At 36.4% G+C, this 18,820-nt stretch overlaps 1 pseudogene; it reads left to right on the forward strand.

Annotated features, from left to right (window-relative positions):
* The window catches only part of LOC144615173 (EF-hand calcium-binding domain-containing protein 13-like), a 99,209-nt pseudogene that overhangs the window by 35,863 nt on the left and 44,526 nt on the right, over nucleotides 1–18,820 (forward strand).

Here is an 18,820-nt window from a genome sequence, read left to right on the forward strand (position 1 = left end):
CTAGGTCAAGTTCTCATACACTCTCACAGCACTAATCACAGTTGCAATTTTTATTTCTTATATTTTTAAAAATTTTTTTCATTGTTTATTTTTGAGAGAGATAGAGAAACAGAGTGTGAGTGAGGGAGAGGCAGGGAGAGAGAGGAAGACACAGAATCTGAAGCAAGGTCCAGGCTCTGAGCTGTCAGCACAGAGCCCAATGCGGGGCTCGAACTCACAAACCACGAGATCACGACCTGAGCCAAAATGAGACGCCCAACCGACTGAGCCACCCAGGTACCCCTATTTCTTATGGTTTTGTGAAGATCTGTATCTCAAATAAGACTAAATACCAAGAAAGCAGATATCATGTGTACTTTTGCTCAATATTGTATCCTCAGTACTCCATACAGTGCTTGTGGCACATATTAACTGCTCAACAAATATATGTTGAATGAATTAATAAGTCTCACCCTTCACTCCATCTCCTCCAACCAGAGAGAATAAGATTTTTTCATTTTGTCATTTTTAATAACCTGGTTGTGACTTAAGGTAAAATTCCTCATAGGGGAGGTCCTTGTCTTTTGACTAGGAAAATCATTTTAACAGGTATGTTTGATTATGAGAGCTAAAGCCTATTGGGAGATACCTAGTTTGAGCAAAAAGGTAAGGTAAAGTACTCTATATAAGACAACAACAGGAACTTAGAATACAACAGTGGCTAATCGGCAGCTGGAAGAGGAACACTGAGGGAACCTAAGATTGGATGGGGGTCTAGCAATCAATAGAGAGTGGCTGTAGAACTTTAGGACAATACTATGTAGTGCTTGCTGTGCTATAAAGAAATCCCTTACTCTCATTAATTTCAAGTTATCTAGTAAGAGTTGGTTATATACAATAGCCTTGTGTTAGTCATGTGGTGGGTGGATTTAAAGGAAAAGGGTCTGTAGGTTCTGTGTTAGGTAGGCTTGGGGTGGAGAGAAGATAGCACCTATAGGATGTGATAATGTGAGAGAGATCAGGAGTCCACGGGAATAGAAAAAACGAAAATCAACTGCCAGAGTATAAAACACTCAGGAATCTTCAAATTTTGGAGGGAGTATTGATTGCTGTTCATATAATGTATGGTGTGGGGTCGGGGCTATTTTACTTAAACATTAAAGGAAAGGACACCCTCAGAATGCCAAAAGTTTTGGGTTACCCCGGTAAGAGATATGGATTCTTCTGTAACAGAATTTTGAAGTAAGGAGTGATATAAGTCGGTTATCCTGCTAGTAGAAGTCGTAGCACCCTGGTATAGGTACTGGTTTTTTTTTGTTTTTTTTTTGTTTTTTTTTTTTTCAACGTTTTTTATTTATTTTTTTTTGGGACAGAGAGAGACAGAGCATGAACGGGGGAGGGGCAGAGAGAGAGGGAGACACAGAATCGGAAACAGGCTCCAGGCTCCAAGCCATCAGCCCAGAGCCTGACGCGGGGCTCGAACTCACGGACCGCGAGATCGTGACCTGGCTGAAGTCGGACGCTTAACCGACTGCGCCACCCAGGCGCCCCAATATAGGTACTGTTTTAACATCTTGTTTTTGTATTTGGTTTGGTTTTTTGGAGCAGTACTGATAACATGGAGAATATCTTCATGAGTATGCATGATGAAGAGGAATGCTGCTGGAATTTGCAAGGAAGTCCAATAAGCATTTGCTTCATTAAGATCTGGCAAGAGGAATATGGAAAATCACTTGATGACAGTTCTGGTAGTTTGGTTTCTGAGATAGGATATTGGTGCAGTAGTTTTTTCTCTCGTGGTATTTACCGATCTAGTAATTGAATTGGGTGAAAAGTAGTAACTAGTACGATTTTTGATGAGAAGGTCTCTGATATTGTGGAGCTATTGTGGAGATTATGGAAATGTGTTAATAGTCATTTAACACCTTCAAAGTAATGTTGCCTTGAATATGACTTTGATGATTAGGATACTTTTTTTTCACATTAGATAGTTACATTTTCCAGGTTGAATGGAAAGGAAAGTTCCAATATGAGCTTCCTCCAGAAGGACAAATGTAAGAGTGGGAAGCTGTTTTGAACTTCTCTTATGAAGTAAATGCTACCTGTAACTGTACTGATTGTCTCAGTCTCAACCAGGAATTATTCATTGAGGTTTTGATAAGCTAGATAGGGGTCAAAATAGTAATTTCAGATTCTGTAATGCTTATTTGGCCACCAGAGACTATATAAATGGGTAGTATTTGTCTTAGATGTGTGTGAGAAGTATTTGTCATTGCATAGAAGAAGGAATAAATTTGAGCGAGAGCTAGTAAATCTATACATGGTTGGCTACTGCATGCTCACTGGTCAATGTTGGACCTCTTTCCAGAAAGGGGAGTTCTTTAAGTAGAGACCAGATATAAACAATACAGCCTTCTCCATTGGATTAATTTTTGGATGATCCAACAGAAACTTTACACTGATCAAATTCACGAGTTTGAGGGTTGAAGCCTTGAATTATTTTAGGACTTATGCTTTGATCTAAGAACTTGGGATATGGACTCTACAGAAGTTCCAGAAGTTCACTGGGGTGTTAGAACCACAATCAAGAACAGAATGAGAATAAATACCAAGAAAATAAAAAAACAGAATGTAAGAGTGGCGCCTGGGTGGCTCAGTCGGTTAAGCGTCCAACTTCGGCTCAGGTCATGGTCTCGTGGCTCGTGAGTTCGAGCCCCACGTCAGGCTCTGTGCTGACAGCTCAGAGCCTGGAACCTGCTTCAGATTCTGTGTCTCCCCCTCTCTCTGCCCCAACCCACTTGCATTCTGTCTCTGTCTCTCTCAAAAATAAATAAACATTAAAAATAATTAAAAAAACCCCCAGAATGTGAGAAGCAGTTCTAATCAGAAGGCAACTTAACATCAACTGGTGTAGCACTTCTTTGGTTGGGTCAAATACTTACTTGCTTTGCAGTGATTTAAAGTCCTGGACCTGACATAGCTTACCAATTTTCAAAGAAGCAGAATGAATCAATCTTACCCAACACCAAAACCATAGTGTATATAATAATTCTTGGACTCAAAAGGCACATTAAAAACTGGCATCTTCTTTTCAGGGTCTTTGCTTATGCTTATAACTGAATAGTTGATTTTTTAGGCATAGGCTGAAGAACAAACCTAGTATTTTTATAAGTAGGTAAGTCAACACCTGGTCTTTCTCACCTTGAATGTCAAGCGAAGTTAGACATTTGGAGGCAAGAACTATTGGGTGTCCAATTGGAACAACATTATTTGAGGTCACTGTCTCTGACCCCATTCTCTGTCATACACTGTCCAAGAAGGAAAATGGTTTTAGACAGAGGCAAGGGAAGGAATGGTAGAAGTTATAATTATGGGAGTGCTGTACATGTGTAAGATGCTAAGTAAATGGTTTACTGCTATCCACAATGTAGACATTGCATGATTCTTTACAGCCTTTAGTATATTTATTCATTCAAAAATATTTTTTTTATTTAATTTTTTATTTTTTTAAATTTATGTCCAAATTAGTATATAGTGCAACAAGGACTTCTGGAGTAGATTCCTTAGTGCCCCTTACCCGTTTAGCCCACCCTCTCTCCCACAACCCCTCCAGTAACCCTCAATTTGTTCTCCATATTTACAAGTCTCTTATGTTTTGTCCCCCTCCCTGTTTTATCAAAAATAATTTTTAAAAAATAATTTTTTTAAAGTTTATTTATTTATTTTGAGAGAGAGACAGTGCAAGTGGGAGAGAGGCAGAGAGAGAGGGAAAGAGAGAATCCCAAGCAGGCTCTGCACTGTCAGCGCAGAGCCCAGCGTGGGGCTCGAACCCATGAACTCTGAGATCATGACCTGAGCCCAAATCAAGAGTCAAACACTCAACTGACTGAGCCACTCAGGTGCCCCTCAAAAAAATTAGTTTTTAAGTGCTAGGAAGTATATAATTTGCTAGGCATTGGGGAAACAAATGACATCCTGTACTCTTGAAGAGCTCACAATCCAGTGAGAAAGACAAAAGAGCTAAAACTTGAAATTCTACCTATAGTAAATTCTCAAAACACTATTTGTTAAATGAATGAAATATTAACCTGATTACCTAGCTGTGGAGCTTAAAAGGTGACTAATTTCTTTTGATGGGAAACTCTTTTATTAAGGGAAAAAGAAAATAATGGTCTTTTATGTTTCAGTGTATACTGAGCTATTAACAATTCTAGATATTATTCACAACCTCTGTTCCTACTTTCACACATCTCTGTGTTGTTTTTGTATTAGAATGGGATGGAAACTAGATTTGTGTTCAAAAAAGAAATAACAGCACTTGAACTTACTCTTTCTATTACAGGTAACCACATGGTGGATATTAGAGATATTCTATTTATTTTGGATGAACTACAGCACCAGTATGAAGATTTTTGTAAGTGAGCTCTTGTTGCTACAGCAAGTTTTATTTATAAATAAATTGCCTTTAAATTAAATCCTAATTTGTAGGTTTTATCATATGGAATCTGAAAGCCTTCTCTGACCCCATTAACTCTAACTCTTTTAAATTTTTTTTTATGTTTTACTTATTTTTTGAGAGCAACAGAGACAGAGCGTGAGCGGGGGAGGGGCAGAAAGAGAGGGGGAGACACAGAATCCAAAACAGGCTCCAGACTCTGAGCTGTCAGCACAGAGCCCAACACGGGGCTCGAACTCACAGACTGCGAGATCACGACCTGAGCTGAAGTCAGACGCTTAACCGACTGAGCCACCCGTGTGCACCCCCCCCCCCATTACTCTAACTCTTTAGATAAAAGTTTAAATCCTAAATATACCTAATCAGTATTGATTATGTAACTACCATAATTTTCTTTTATCTTTCCCTTAATATTTTGCAACATGAAGTCAACTTTAAAACAAAATAATAACACTAAGAAAAAAAATGTAATTTGCAATTTGTGGGTCATTCTGACATCCTGACATTGACAGTTAAAAATTTTTAATATAGGGGTGCCTGAGTGGCTCAGTCAGTTAAATGTCCAAATTCGGCTCAGGTCATGATCTCATGGTCCGTGAGCTCGAGCCCCTCATCAGGCTCTGTGCTGACTGCTCAGAGCCTGGAGGCTGCTGCAGATTCTGTGTCTCCCTCTCTCTCTCTGACCCTCCCCTGCTTGTGCTTTGTCTGTCTCAAAAATAAATAAACATTAAAACATTTTTTAAAAATTGTTTTTAGTATATTATTCAGTATCATTCATGATTAGTTTTGTTTTTCTCCATTAAGTATGTTTTTAAAAATCTCTTCCTATTACACATGGTGTCACTCCCTTTTCTTTCTCTGTCCGGACATCCTTTGGTCAAGATTATCTATGTGTATAATTTTAAGCTCAATTTGGCTCAGTTGGTTGAGTGTCTGACTTCAGCTCAGGTCGTGATCTCACGGTTCATGAGTTCGAGCCCCGCATTGGGCTCTGTGCTGACAGCTCAGAGCCTGGAACCTGCTTCGGATTCTGTGTCTCCCTCTCTCTCTCTTCCTCCCCTGCTCACAGTCTGTCTCTGCCTCCCTCAAAAATAAATAAAGATTCAAAAAGATTAGAAAAAAGAATTATATAGTTCTAATAAACTTGCTACAAATAGAGCAGCCTCTTGCCTGATCCTTTCCTCAGTTTCTCCAGAGGCAAACATTTTAGCTGATTACCTGATATTTGTTTTCATGACTGTAAATAACATGTTTGTATTGCTTCTTGTTGATTTTTTAAAATTTTGGGTAGACCTAGTAAACTCCTTAATATGAAAAATAAGGATTTAGCTCTGTTTCATTTTCCCTGTCCCCACCATATCCACTTCCCATACCTATCCATCCTCCTAATATAGTCATAGGGTAATTGAGTAAGTTTTAATTCTGTATTTATGTTAATATATTTATGTACACACTATTCACTGCTGAGCCACATGTAAGTATCTTGTGGCTGCTTTCTCTTTCTGTACAATTTTTCCCTCTTTGAGTTGTCTTATTTACTTATTTGCTTGGTTTAAAAAAAAAGTATATATATTACTGATTGAAGCTTAGACTCTGCCAACTGTCTAAATATCCTCTTCGTAAGTTTGTCTGCACAAGGTATTCTAGTAGTTTTGTCTTCTTGAAGAAATCTTCTTTAGAGTATTTTGATGTTCTTCAGTATGAATTTGTTGCCCTCTACATTTTGTGTGCAACTGTCATCTTGAGATGTTTCTTCATTAACATGCTGGAGACTTTTCACTTCTCTCCTCCTATGACAGATTCTGTCTTCATATTTTATTGATAGTTTGGGTACAGAATTCTAGATTGTAAATAATTTTCTATGTTTTCTACTTTTCAGTATTGCCATTGAAGTGCAAAATTTTCTGACTCTTGACTTTGACACTGATTTTTTTTTTTTTCAAGCATATAGGATATTTTCTAGTCTTCTGAAAGTCTCCTTGAAAGAAGTTTCTTTGTAACGATTGTGCTGAATACAGCGTCCTTTGATTCTGGAAAATTAAAATAATTTGTTGATGATTTCCTTTCCTCTATTTTTTCTGTCTCTGTGGAACTCTTGATATTTGGATATGTGACATAATGGGATGATTCCTTTTTTTTTTAACCTTTTTCTCTTATCTCTTTGTTATGCTTTATTTATTTATTATTTATTTCATGAGTGAGAGTGGAAGAGGGGCAAAGGGAGAGGGAGAGGGAATCTTAAGCAGGTTCCACACCCAGCGCAGAACCCAACATAGGGCTCAATCTCACGACTGTGAGATCATGACCTGGGCCGAAATCAAGAGTCGGATGCTTAACTGACTGAGCCACCCAGGTGCCACTCTTTGTTATGTTTTCTGAGAGAGTTCCTTAAATTTATCTTCCAATGCTTCTATTTAGTTTTTCATTTGTACTTTTAAATTTCCAATAATTTCTTTCCCCTCTGTTATTTTATTATAATATCCTCCTCTTATTTCATGAGCATTTCTATTGTTCCACAAACAATATCTTCTGTTGCAACTAAGAACTTCTGTTGCAATGCTTTTGAGATTTCCTTTTTCATTCATATTCTGTCTCCTCCAAGGTATTTTTTTCTGTTTGTTTTTCATTTTAGGAGTGTTCCTCAAATGTCTGGTGATCTTTGGTTGTCTACTCATATTTGAGAATGGTGAACTCAAAAGCTATTTGGAAGCTCTGAGACTGAGGGCAAAACTAGCTGATTATGAGCTGTAGGATAATGATTCTTTTTTTTTTTTTTTTTTTTTTATTTTTTAATATATGAAATTTACTGTCAAATTGGTTTCCATACAACACCCAGTGCTCATCCCAAAAGGTGCCCTCCTCAATACCCATCACCCACCCTGCCCTCCCTCCCACCCCCCATCAACCCTCAGTTTGTTCTCAGTTTTTAACAGTCTCTTATGCTTTGGCTCTCTCCCACTCTGGCCTCTTTTTTTTTTTTTTTTCCTCCCCCTCCCCCATGGGTTTCTGTTATGTTTCTCAGGATCTACATAAGAGTGAAACCATATGGTATCTGTCTTTCTCTGTATGGCTTATTTCACTTAGCATCACACTCTCCAGTTCCATTGTAGGATAATGATTCTTAACCAGAGATGATTCGGAGATTTCCCCCGCCCCCCGCCCCGAACTTCCCCTTCCCCCAGGAACATTTGGAAACATTTGGAGACATTTTTGGTCATCACAATCTGTATTACTGGCATCAAGTGGTGAGAGGCCAGGGATGCTTCTGAGTATCCTACAATACACAGGACAGCTCTCTCAATAAAGAAGTATCTGTCTCAAAATGCCTGTACTGCTGAGACTGAGAAACCCTGCTATCGGGTGGTCTGGCTGGGCTATTTGCCTGGAAAACCCTTAATATGACTGTCTTTAGGGTATATTTCCTTTTGAGATGGTCAGAGTGTTCAAAGAAACTTTGAATATCCTTCCCGCAGGTATAGCCTTGCTTCATAGAATTCCAGGTGTTAAATAAGACGAAAGACTGAAGTTCCCATTATTCAGTGTAAGCCTCCCTCCGAGTTTTGCAGGTAATACTCCTACCCTCTATTGTGTTTAGTATTCCATAATCCAGAGCCCTTGTGTTTAACCCTTTCTGATGAATTGTCACTTTCCTGCTGGAGTAGGAGAAGATCAATAACTGGCTGTGCCCAGTGGATAAAAGTGAATATCTGGCCGTGTGAAGAGACCCTAGGTATCAAATTACTACTTAAAGGGATTTTAACCAGTTCTTTCTTTTTAGCTTCACTCTTACCCTCACTTTTAGAGATACCTAAATGCTACTAATTTATGAGCTTTTGGAGTTTTTGTGTTATGAACTGGGTTGCTTCTTGGCTTTCCCCATTCTGCCTTATGGTTCAGCCTTTTCAGGTCTACTAAGTTCATCAGCTTTCCAGATTCCAAAATTTAATTGTAGTAGTTTCTTTTCCTCTTCTTTTTTGTTATTATGGATTTGTGATGTTTTAAAAATTCCTTTAGTTTATTTTTGAGAGAGAGAGAGAGAGAGCGAGCCGGGGAGGGCAGAGAGAGGGGAAGACACAGAATCCAAAGCAGGCTCCAGGCTTCAAGCTGTTAGTACAGAGCCTGATGTGGGGCTCCAACTCACAAACCGCGAGATCATGGCCTGAGCTGAAGTTGGACACCTAACTGACTGGGCCAGCCAGGCATCCCCAAAATTCCTTAGTTTAAATGGAGTGTTTGAAGGCTGTTCAATTTGCTATTATTACCTGAACGTTTCAAAGTTTATTTTGAATTCTAATTTTGTCTTTGATGTGGAAGTTTTTTCATTAATTTTTCTTTTCTGACATAGATATTACTAATAATCACATACCCACTCCCATGCATAATAATTCATGTTATTCATTCTTCTGAATCCTTGCTGATTTTTTTTTACTAGTTCTGTTATAGAGAAAGGAATATTGTCTCCAAATATAATTGTAGATTTGTCTATTTCTCCTTTCAGTTTTGTCAGGTTTTGGTTCATGCATTTTGAATCTCTGTTGCTAGGTGAATTCACATTTAGAATAGTTCTATCTTCTTGGTGAGCTGATTCTTTTATCATTATGCAATATGTATGTGATCACTGGTAATTTTCTTTTCTCTCAAGTTTACTTTTTCTGATTCTAATATAACTCCAGTTTTCTTTTGATTAGTGCTTAGATGGTAAGTATTTTCCATCCTTTTACTTTTAACCTTCTTATATCACCAGTTTTGAAGTATTTTGTAAACCACACAGAGTTGGGTGATGTTTTTTGTATTTATTTGTATAATTCCTGTATTTTAATTGGAGTGTTTAGATCATATGTAATGTAATTACTTATACATTCAGACCAGGTGTACCATATTATTATTTGTTTTCTATTTTTTCCTCTGTTTTTCAACCATTTTCTCCCTTCTTTTTTTGGGAGCATTTTTTTAGTATGTGAATTTATTCTATATGTATTTTCACTATATCTCTGTATTTTTCCAGTGGTTGTTTTAAGGATTATAGTATACATACTTAACCTTTTCTAGTATGCTAAAATAAATATTTTACCACTTCAAGTGGAATATAGAAGTTTTACCCTTATATAGATCTTTTTACCCTCCCTCTGTTAAGCTGTAATTTTATTATGTATTACCACTATACACACTGAAAACTTCAGACAATGTTTTATAAGTTTTGCCTTCAATGATCAAACATATTTTAAACTTCTAAGAGGAGAATAATAGTCTATCATAAAATCAAGTATTATAACATTTGAAATACTTTAAAATGTGTTATTCAAATGTAAGGTACTATTCTGAGCCATCAGATGAATTTTATAAAGGAAGCCCCAGTGGGACATTGTATTAATATTTTTCTGAAGAGGTTATTTTATATACAAACTATTTTTTCCCACAAGTACTGAGAATCTTTAGGAGGGTAAATATTTGTATTCTGATGTTAAATGAAAAACAATTTTTTTAATGTTTATTTTTGAGAGAGAGGGAGACAGAACGTGAGTGGGGGAGGGGCAGAGAGTGAGGGAGACAGAATCTGAAGCAGGCTCCAGGCTCTGAGATGTCAGCACAGAGCCCAATCTGGGGCTCAAACCCATGAGCAGTGAGATCATGACCCGAGCCGAACTGGGATGCCCAACGAACTGAGCCACCCAGGTGCCCCTGTATTCTGATTTTATAAATAAAAATTTCCCCACTCCAACTTCCTTATACTTCAGTATGCTCATAACTAAGGGATTTGTAGCTGTATTGGCATATTTAGCCTATAATCTTTCAAAATTGGCAGAGTGGGGAATGAGAACTACAACCTTCAGTAGGCTATCACTTTTGATTTGGTGCAACTTCAAATAGCTTTGGATAAAAGAATTTAAATATATTAAACCAGAAGATTATATTTAACCTAGTTAATATTTCAGTCTTAGTTATCAGCTCTGTTAGTTTTTCAACATATTAACCTTATTTAACTTTTTAAACTTTGTTTATTTAAGCAATTGATAATTTCTTGAATAGTTTTCATGAGGACTTAGTTGTTACTTTTTAAAAACTATTACAAATGGTACAGGTAAATAGAATAATTAAATATGTTTCTCTTGCTTAGCAGGTATGGAATCATCTGCCTTGGATGAATCTACCTCAAACAGAAAGTTATCAAATATATCAGAATGTTATCCACAGTATAGGATGAAAAGCAGTTTCTCTTCCAGACTACGTGAACCATCATTATTCCCAAAGTTAAATGGAAAACACCTCCAATATCATAAAATTATGGAGGATAATGATTACCTTGAACTTAAAAGATCAAAAAATCCTTTGCAAATAAAAAAATTCCTAAATGGGGTTGATAGCAGTGATACAGGATTCTGGGAACCATATTCAAAGGATGGCATAAACTTTAAGAAAAGTTCAGAGAAGATTGAAATTCATGACTCAAAGTCTACGTCACATAGCTTGAAGAGCATTACAAGCCTCAAAAAGTCTCTGGATAAAAGTGATAATTTTAGTATCCCGAAACTTCAGAAGCCAGCTGTGAGAAGGCATTCCAGCCTCCTAAAACGGGTTTCGTCGAAAGAAAAGATTGCAGTGAATGCTCTGGGTCAGTATCATATATGTAAGTCAAAATATAGGTCCTTGAGTTCTTGAGTCATCACAGAAACAAGCTGAATTAACCATTGATTAGACAGTTGTTTGCATTTCATTTGTCAGTGCTATTGAGTAATCACCACTTCTGGTATATAGATCAGTGTATACAACACAGTGGTTTTAAGTTGTGCCTTTTTAGATGGTTGTGTTCCCTTTTTCAGATGCCTAACTTTGACCAAGAAGTTTATTCAGAGATTAATTCAACTCACTCAAGTTCCCTAGAAATAGAGGGCCTGTTTTCTTTTGGAAATGCTTATTTTATAATTTTTAAACTAAATATGTAAGGAGTCTATGTGAAATTTTTGTTCAGGTTCCGTAATTTAAATATATGATATCCATATCCAACATGATATGATAATGCTTCAGATATCATCTCTTTTGGACATGGGAATATGAAGAAAGATAAAATAACTACTATTTTACAGTTTGGGTCCCCAGGGCTTTATGGTCTTTCTCAAAGATGAGCAAGGTTTTCCAACCAATATATAGTTTCCTCCTTCCGTGGTACCTCTATCACAGAAGTCCTGTGTTTGGAACTTAATTAAATACTCCTTCCTATAGTCCTTGGCTGAAGTTACTCAAGTTGTTTATTTTCTTGAAAGAAACTTATCTTTTTATTGCATTTAATATTGAAGGTAATTGTTAAAATGAGTGCTTAGTGAAATACTAGTGGTTCTTACACAGTAATACAAATTTTAAACAACTCAGTTGAACAGAAAATGTGCTCTTTTAAGGAGGCACAACAATGTTCTTTCTGATTCCTTTACTGATACACTACTATTACTCTGTGCCTCATTCCTAATTCTGAGTTCTTTATATTCCAGTAAGATTAAAACACTTGTTAAAGGAACAGTGGAATAGTAGGCATTTAGCCCATGGGTAGAAGCAGCCTGTGGAAGAAAGTGCTTATCTATCTTGCTGGTGTCGCCAACCTTTGCCATACTTAATATTCTTTGTAAAGAGAAGTGTGAAATAGTTTATCTGGTATAACTTCTCAAGATAAATTGATGGTAATTGAGCATTTCTGAAATGTGACTGTCATTTGATATACATTTTAAAAACATTTTTAACTTTTCATGTTATGATAATTTTTAAATCATAAGAATTACACAAAGGGAAAGACATTTCTATATACTCTTCATCTCGTTTTCCCAGGTATTAAGATCTTGTATAATCACAGTACAGTGAACTAAATCAGGAAATTGACACTGATACAATATTATTTACTATTTCATCTGAAGACCTTATTCAATTTTTTTCAATTGGTCCATAAATGTATTTTTCCTGGTTCAAGGTCTCATCTAGGATCACACGTTACATTCAGTTGTCATGTGTCCCTTAGTCTCCTCTGATCTAGGATAGTTTCATGACCATGACACTTTCGAAGAGTATTGACTAGTTAATTTGTAAAATGTCCCTCGTTTTGGGTTTTCCTTATATTTCTTCGTAAGTTCAGGTTATGCATTTTTGGTGGGAATTACAGAGAAGTGATACTATGCCTATCTCAGTGCATGATATTAGGGGACTCATGACGGCCATGCGTATCTACTGCTAAGATTTTATGATTTTGAAGATTGTGAACTGAAAACATGTAGCCTAAAATGATGGGAAGGGGAAGAACTCTCATTGTTTGCTTGGAATCCTGGAATTTAGACAAAACACTTTGTTGTTGTGATCTCTTGAACTCGTTCATTATATTTTAATCAGAACCAAGCAGCATTGGCTGGGTCACTGGAACAGGCTGTTCCTCCAAACAAGTAGTTTATAAACATTTATAGAACTTCAAGATTGTTTTCTGTTTGAGCTATATGGGAAATATTTAGGTATAATGTAAGCTACAACAGAAATATGAAGAAAAAAGCAGTCATATGAGGTAATAATAATTAGATAAAACTTGTTTTCTAATTGCTAAAGACTTTGGGGGCTAATTATTGCTTAAGACACATAAATTCTGTGGCTGAATAGTCTTCTACATTTTGTATATTTACAAAACATCTGTGAAGCTATCAATAAACTCCAAGAAAATTACATTGCTGCAGAAGAACTTCAATCCATTTTGCCTTCAATAGGAGTTACTTTATCAGACAAAGAGTTCAAGGAGATTGTGGCAAAGACTACTCAAAATGGTGAGACTGATAATACCAAACTTTTTGAAAAAATTAGATACTTTTATGGGATAGTATTAAATGATGGAGTAAGTTCTCAACTAGGAATGGAACAGAATGGGCCATGCTAAAGAAGATTCTAAAAGAACAGATATAAAAATGGAAAGTGGAAAAAAAAATTCCTGGAAAATCTGCCCTAATGCATTGGTTTGGAGGGACTAGGCCTTTTATATCTCAGAATTGTTATGTAACACTCTATCACTATCCCTAGCTATGCCTTCCCGTATGGGACAGGTACTGGAAAGGCTGGCCCAGTTGTAGGGAGGTTCAGGCAATAAGAGCACAAAATCCAAGGGGTACAAAAATCTCTGAGCAAATAGCCTAAAGCATCCAAGAAGAAATAACCGGAGATTCCAAAATGGTAAGGAAGTGCTACAACTAGGAATTTAGGGCTAATGGTACTTAACCAATCAAGGCAGATGATTAGCATCTAGATGTTAAATAGCATATCCCGGTCACCAGCCTAAGTTCAAGGCAGATTTTAAGTTTCCAGGAAGAGCTTTTGTATTGGAGAAGTTGTTTTATCATTAAGTAAGACCCATCCACAACAGAAGTTCAGCTGAGGAGAGGGCAGAGGCAACATTTTGGGGAAAGACTGACTTGGGAATATGTTAGAAATGAATTCTTAGAACCTGAGCAAAATTTCTTAGCTAAGGCAAATGGGAAAGAAGATTAAAAAAAAAAAAAAAACCTAAGGTGTAGGTGCTACTAAAATTATTGAGCCCTTTCATGTTGCTTATCAGGATTGGTAGGATCACTGTGGAGGGTGTATATCTAAAAATAGGTAGTTAATTGGATCAGCTGATAGTAATGGGGACACTTGGGTCTGTCAGGATTGGTCAGTATTGTCAAGGTGTCTTAATGGATAGCATTTTGACTGGGTTTTCATGATGGTATGAAATAGACTCCTTAAGTTTCTCATGGTCCATCTATATGGTCACCTTTCCTTTTTCCTATATCTATCAAAAATTGAGGACCTAGCTCAGTCCATTGCACTTTATAATAGGTATTTAAAAATTATTGAGTAATTATCAAAATGAAACGAACTGACCTAATTCAGAGACTCATCTAGGGAGACAGGATATGAAAGGAGAAATAGAATTATGATGAAGTGAAGAAGTAATTTTTTTCATAGTTGTATGAAACTATGAATTTACCTTTTATGCAAAAATATAAAGAATGCATGATCTAAAGTCTTTATTTTACAGGAAATGGAATGGTGAAGTTAGATGACTTTATGAGCGCTCTCTCCAAGGAGCAAAGTCTTCCTGAATGTGATGGTAGGTAGGAAATTTATTTTAAAATGATTTGGAGGAAAGAAGTGGTTAGGTTGAAAAGAGGTTCAACTGAACTGAGTTTGCTTTTTGGGTAGATACTTAATAGTTCTGAAATTCTCAGGCAAGCCATGAAAACTTGATGTATTAGGGTAGTGATAGCTAACTTGCTTCCCTCACAGAATTGTTAGATGGATTTTAAAAACTGTAAAGTACTACATAAATGTATAGTAAGGTAATGAGGGATTCCAACAGGTGATTAGCCCCATTTTTAGCAACTGATGGGTGATTTGATTTTTAATTTTTTTATAAGGAACTTGTTTGAATGAAATACTGGTTTTGTTTCCCTTGTTTTAGAACATTTCTAAAAAAACTGTATTAAGCTATAATTTACATACATAAAACTCACTCATGCACTAATTTTCATGAAATGTATAGAGTCATACAATCAACACCACAATCAGTTTGTTAAAAATTTTGCTTGCAATGATTTGGGTTTTTATGCAAATAATTAAATATTTTTCAGCAAGATTAAAATGAGAAATGAAAGATACTAAGCCTTGCTGTTTTTATTTCCTTTTGTTTATTCATATGCTAAAAATGAAAGATAAGCTTTTTGTGTCTTCCCAAAGGATTTCTCAGATAGAGAAAAATTAATCCAAAGGAAGAGATTTTTCTCTTATACTTACATGAAGTCTCATGTTAAAAACTACATTATTGTGGCGCCTAGGTGGCTCAGTCCATTAAGCGTCCGACTCTTGGTTTCGGCTCCGGTCATGATCTCACAGTTTGTGAGTTCAAGCCCTGTGTTGGACTTCTTGTGGACAACACAGGGCCTGCTTGGGATTCTCTCTTTCTCTCTCCGCCCCTACCCTGTGTGCTCTCTCTCTCTCAAAATAAATAAACTTAAAAAAAAAGCTACATTATAATTTGTCAGTTATGATGAATTGCTTAAGTGGTGTTCTTAAAGACAATATTAGCAAATTTCTTGAGTGCTTTACCTTGTAATCATTCATTCACGAACTTAGTCACCGTTTCATTGCTGTTTTGTGAAGTAGTGTCGTGGTTGTAGCCGACTTCTCCCTCCCATTTCCCCCGTTATACTGTTTTTAAAATTTATCTTATTTTAACGTTTTATTTATTTAAATAATCTCTACACTCCACATGGGGCTCAGACTGACAACCCCAAGATCAATTGTCTCATGCTCTTTGGACTGAGCCAGCCAGGTGCCCCTAAAATTTATTTTTAATGGTGGTATCTAACACGTAACATAAAATTTGTCATCTTAACCATTTGTAACTGTACAGTTCAATAACATTAGGGTTACGTATATTCACACGGTTGTACAACGAATCTCTAGAACTTTTTCATCTTGCAAAACTGAAACTCTATACCCAGTGAACAACAACTACCCATCTGTGCCTCTCCAGCTTCTGACAACCATCATTCTACTTTCTGTTTCTGTGAATTTGCCTACTCCAGATACTTGAGTGGAATCATATAGTATTTGTCTTTGTGAATGAATGGCTTATTTCACTTATCATAATGCCCTCAGGATTCATCCATGTCGTAGCACGTGCCAGATTTTTCTTTCCTTTTCGTGCTAATATCACATTGCATGTATATGCCACATTCTGTTTGTCCATTCATCCATTAATAGACACCTGTGTTGCTTCTACCTCTTGGCAATTGTGACTAGTGCTGCTGTGAATGTGGGTATGCAAATACCTCTTTGAGCCCCTGCTTTCAATTCTTTGGGATATATAATCAGAAGTGGACACAATCCAGGTTTGTAACGTTTCCTTCACTCCTAAAATTCTCTTGTGCCCATTTATCATTAATCTCTACCTCCATTCCCAGGCAACCACTGATCTGCTTTCTGTTTCCATAAAGTTGCCTTTTTTTAAAAAACATTTAATATAAATGAAATCATAAAACATGTGGTCTTTTGTGCCTGACTTCACTTTTTTTGAGGCTAATTCATGTTGTTGTATGTATCAGTAGTTTGTTCCTTTGTATGGTTAAATAAGTCCATATTACATTTTATAGGTATATTCCATTTTGTTGATGATTCACCAATGTATGACCTTTGCTTATTTGCAGTTTGGGACTGGTATGCATAATGTTGAAATTAATATTTGCATTGCAGTCTTTCTGTGGACATGTTTCCATTTCTTTTGGGTAGATTCCTAGGAGAATAATTGCTAGTGTATATGGTAAATTTATGTTTTACTTTTAAAGAAATTACCAAACTGTTTTCCAAAGTGGCTATACCATTTTCATTCTCACCAGCAATGTGTAAGGATTCTGGTTTCTTCCTATCCTCCACATTTAGGTATTATCTTTTTGTTTATAATCATTATAATTAATAATTGTGTAGTGGAATTTCATTATGGTTTTAATTTTGCATTTCCCTAATGACTGATAATGTCAAGTTTATTTGCACATGCTTACTAGCTGTTCATATATCTTTGGTGAAATATATATTCAAATCTTTTGCCCATATTTAGAATTCCATTTTGATTTATCTATAGTGTTTCAGAGTATATCTCTTTTAAAGTTGTTGCTTCAGGTATATATACATAACTTATCACACTATTGGTGTCATCATTTTTCCAGTTCAAGTGAAATACAGAAGCCTTATCTCCATATACATCCCTCCCTCCTTTATGATATAATTACCTTAAATATTTCCTTATATATATTTAAAACCACATCAGGTGGTATTATTTTTACTTCAACCATCAGACTTGATTAAAAAATTCAAGAGAAGGAAAGCCTACTATATTTACCCATATTTTGACTTACCATTTTCTTTTTTCCTTCTTGATATTCCAGAGTTTTTTTGTTTTATCCTTTATTTTCTGTTTAAGAACTTCCTTTATCCATTCTTAGGTCTATTGACAACAAATTCTTTTAGTTTCCTCTCATCTGAGAACATCTTGATTTCCTCTTCATTCCTGAAAAATAGTTTTTCTGAATATGGGATTTTACGTTGATAGTTCTTTACTTTCAGCACTTGAAAAATATTGTGTCACTTATTTCTGGCTTCCATGGTTTCTGCTGGAAATGCTGTCATTCAAATTGGTTTTCTTTCCCTATAGTGTTTTTCTTAGGCTGCTTTCAAAATGTTCCCTTGTCTTTAGTTTTCAGAAGTTTAATTATGATGGATCTTGACATGGATTTCTTTGGATTTATCCTGTTTGAGGTCCACTTTCGTCTTGGATCTGTAGGTTAATGTCTCTTGATAAAAATTTGGGAAGTGTGCAGGCATTATTTCTTTGAGTGCCTTTTTAAGTCTCTTTTCTTCTGGGACTCTGATGGACACAAATGTTAGATCATTTTTATATTCCTACAGGTCTCTGGAACTGTTCATTTTTTTCTTCAGTTTATTTTCTCAGTGTTGTTCATTGGATGATTTCAGTTGCTTTCAATTCATTGATTCTTACCTTTCTCTCCTCCTTTTAGCTGTTGAGTCCATCCACTGAACTTTTAATTTCAGTCATCATATTTTTTAGTCATTAAATCTCCATTTGGACTTTCTGTGTTGGTGTTTGTGCAAGAGAAAAAGCAGGCAGCTCTCCCAGTCCTCACATACTGTCCCTATACAGGAGAAGACCCCCACCCATCGGCCCAGCCTGATAGGCCCTAGGCCTCTACCACCTTTTTCCTTCCCCAGGCTCTAGGACTGACAAGATAGCTGATGGTTCTTTGGGACGCCCTGAAAAAGTTGATGTGCTGGATAAACTCTTTACCTCTCCAGGAGGAAACTAACAGCTCGGAATTTTAATCTAATCCTGTGCTGAACAGAGGGGAAGATCACTGCTTTCTACCAGCCCAAGCCATCGCTTTATTCTACCCCAAATACTGGACTGTGCTAGACCCATCAGAGCTCCAAGGCTGGCAAAACAGACGCCAATCTTCTGGGGAGGCATTTTGGAAAAGCTGAATTTCTGGATATGTGGACCAAACTCTTCTTCCCCTTGGTTGAAGCTGGGAGCTAGAGTCTTTTTTGGATCATATGGTGCTGCATTGGAGGCAGCACTTGTGGGAGGGTGTCCCAAATCTCTGTACCAGCTTCAGTACGTCTGGTTTTGCATTCTCCTGGGATACAAGAGCCTGTCCGTTAGTTTCTAATTTCTCACAAAAGGAATTTATTTTTTAATTTCTGCTGAATCAGTGTGTTTGTGGGGAGAAGAAGGGTCCAGGGCGTCCTACTCAACCATCTTACTGACATCACTCACAAGCTGTTTACTTTTTTAAAAAAAATTTTTTAATGTTTATTTAT

This window comes from Panthera onca (genome assembly GCF_046562875.1).
Source record: "Panthera onca isolate mPanOnc1 chromosome E1 unlocalized genomic scaffold, mPanOnc1 haplotype 2 h2.Chr16_ul_9, whole genome shotgun sequence".
NCBI lineage: Eukaryota > Metazoa > Chordata > Mammalia > Carnivora > Felidae > Panthera > Panthera onca.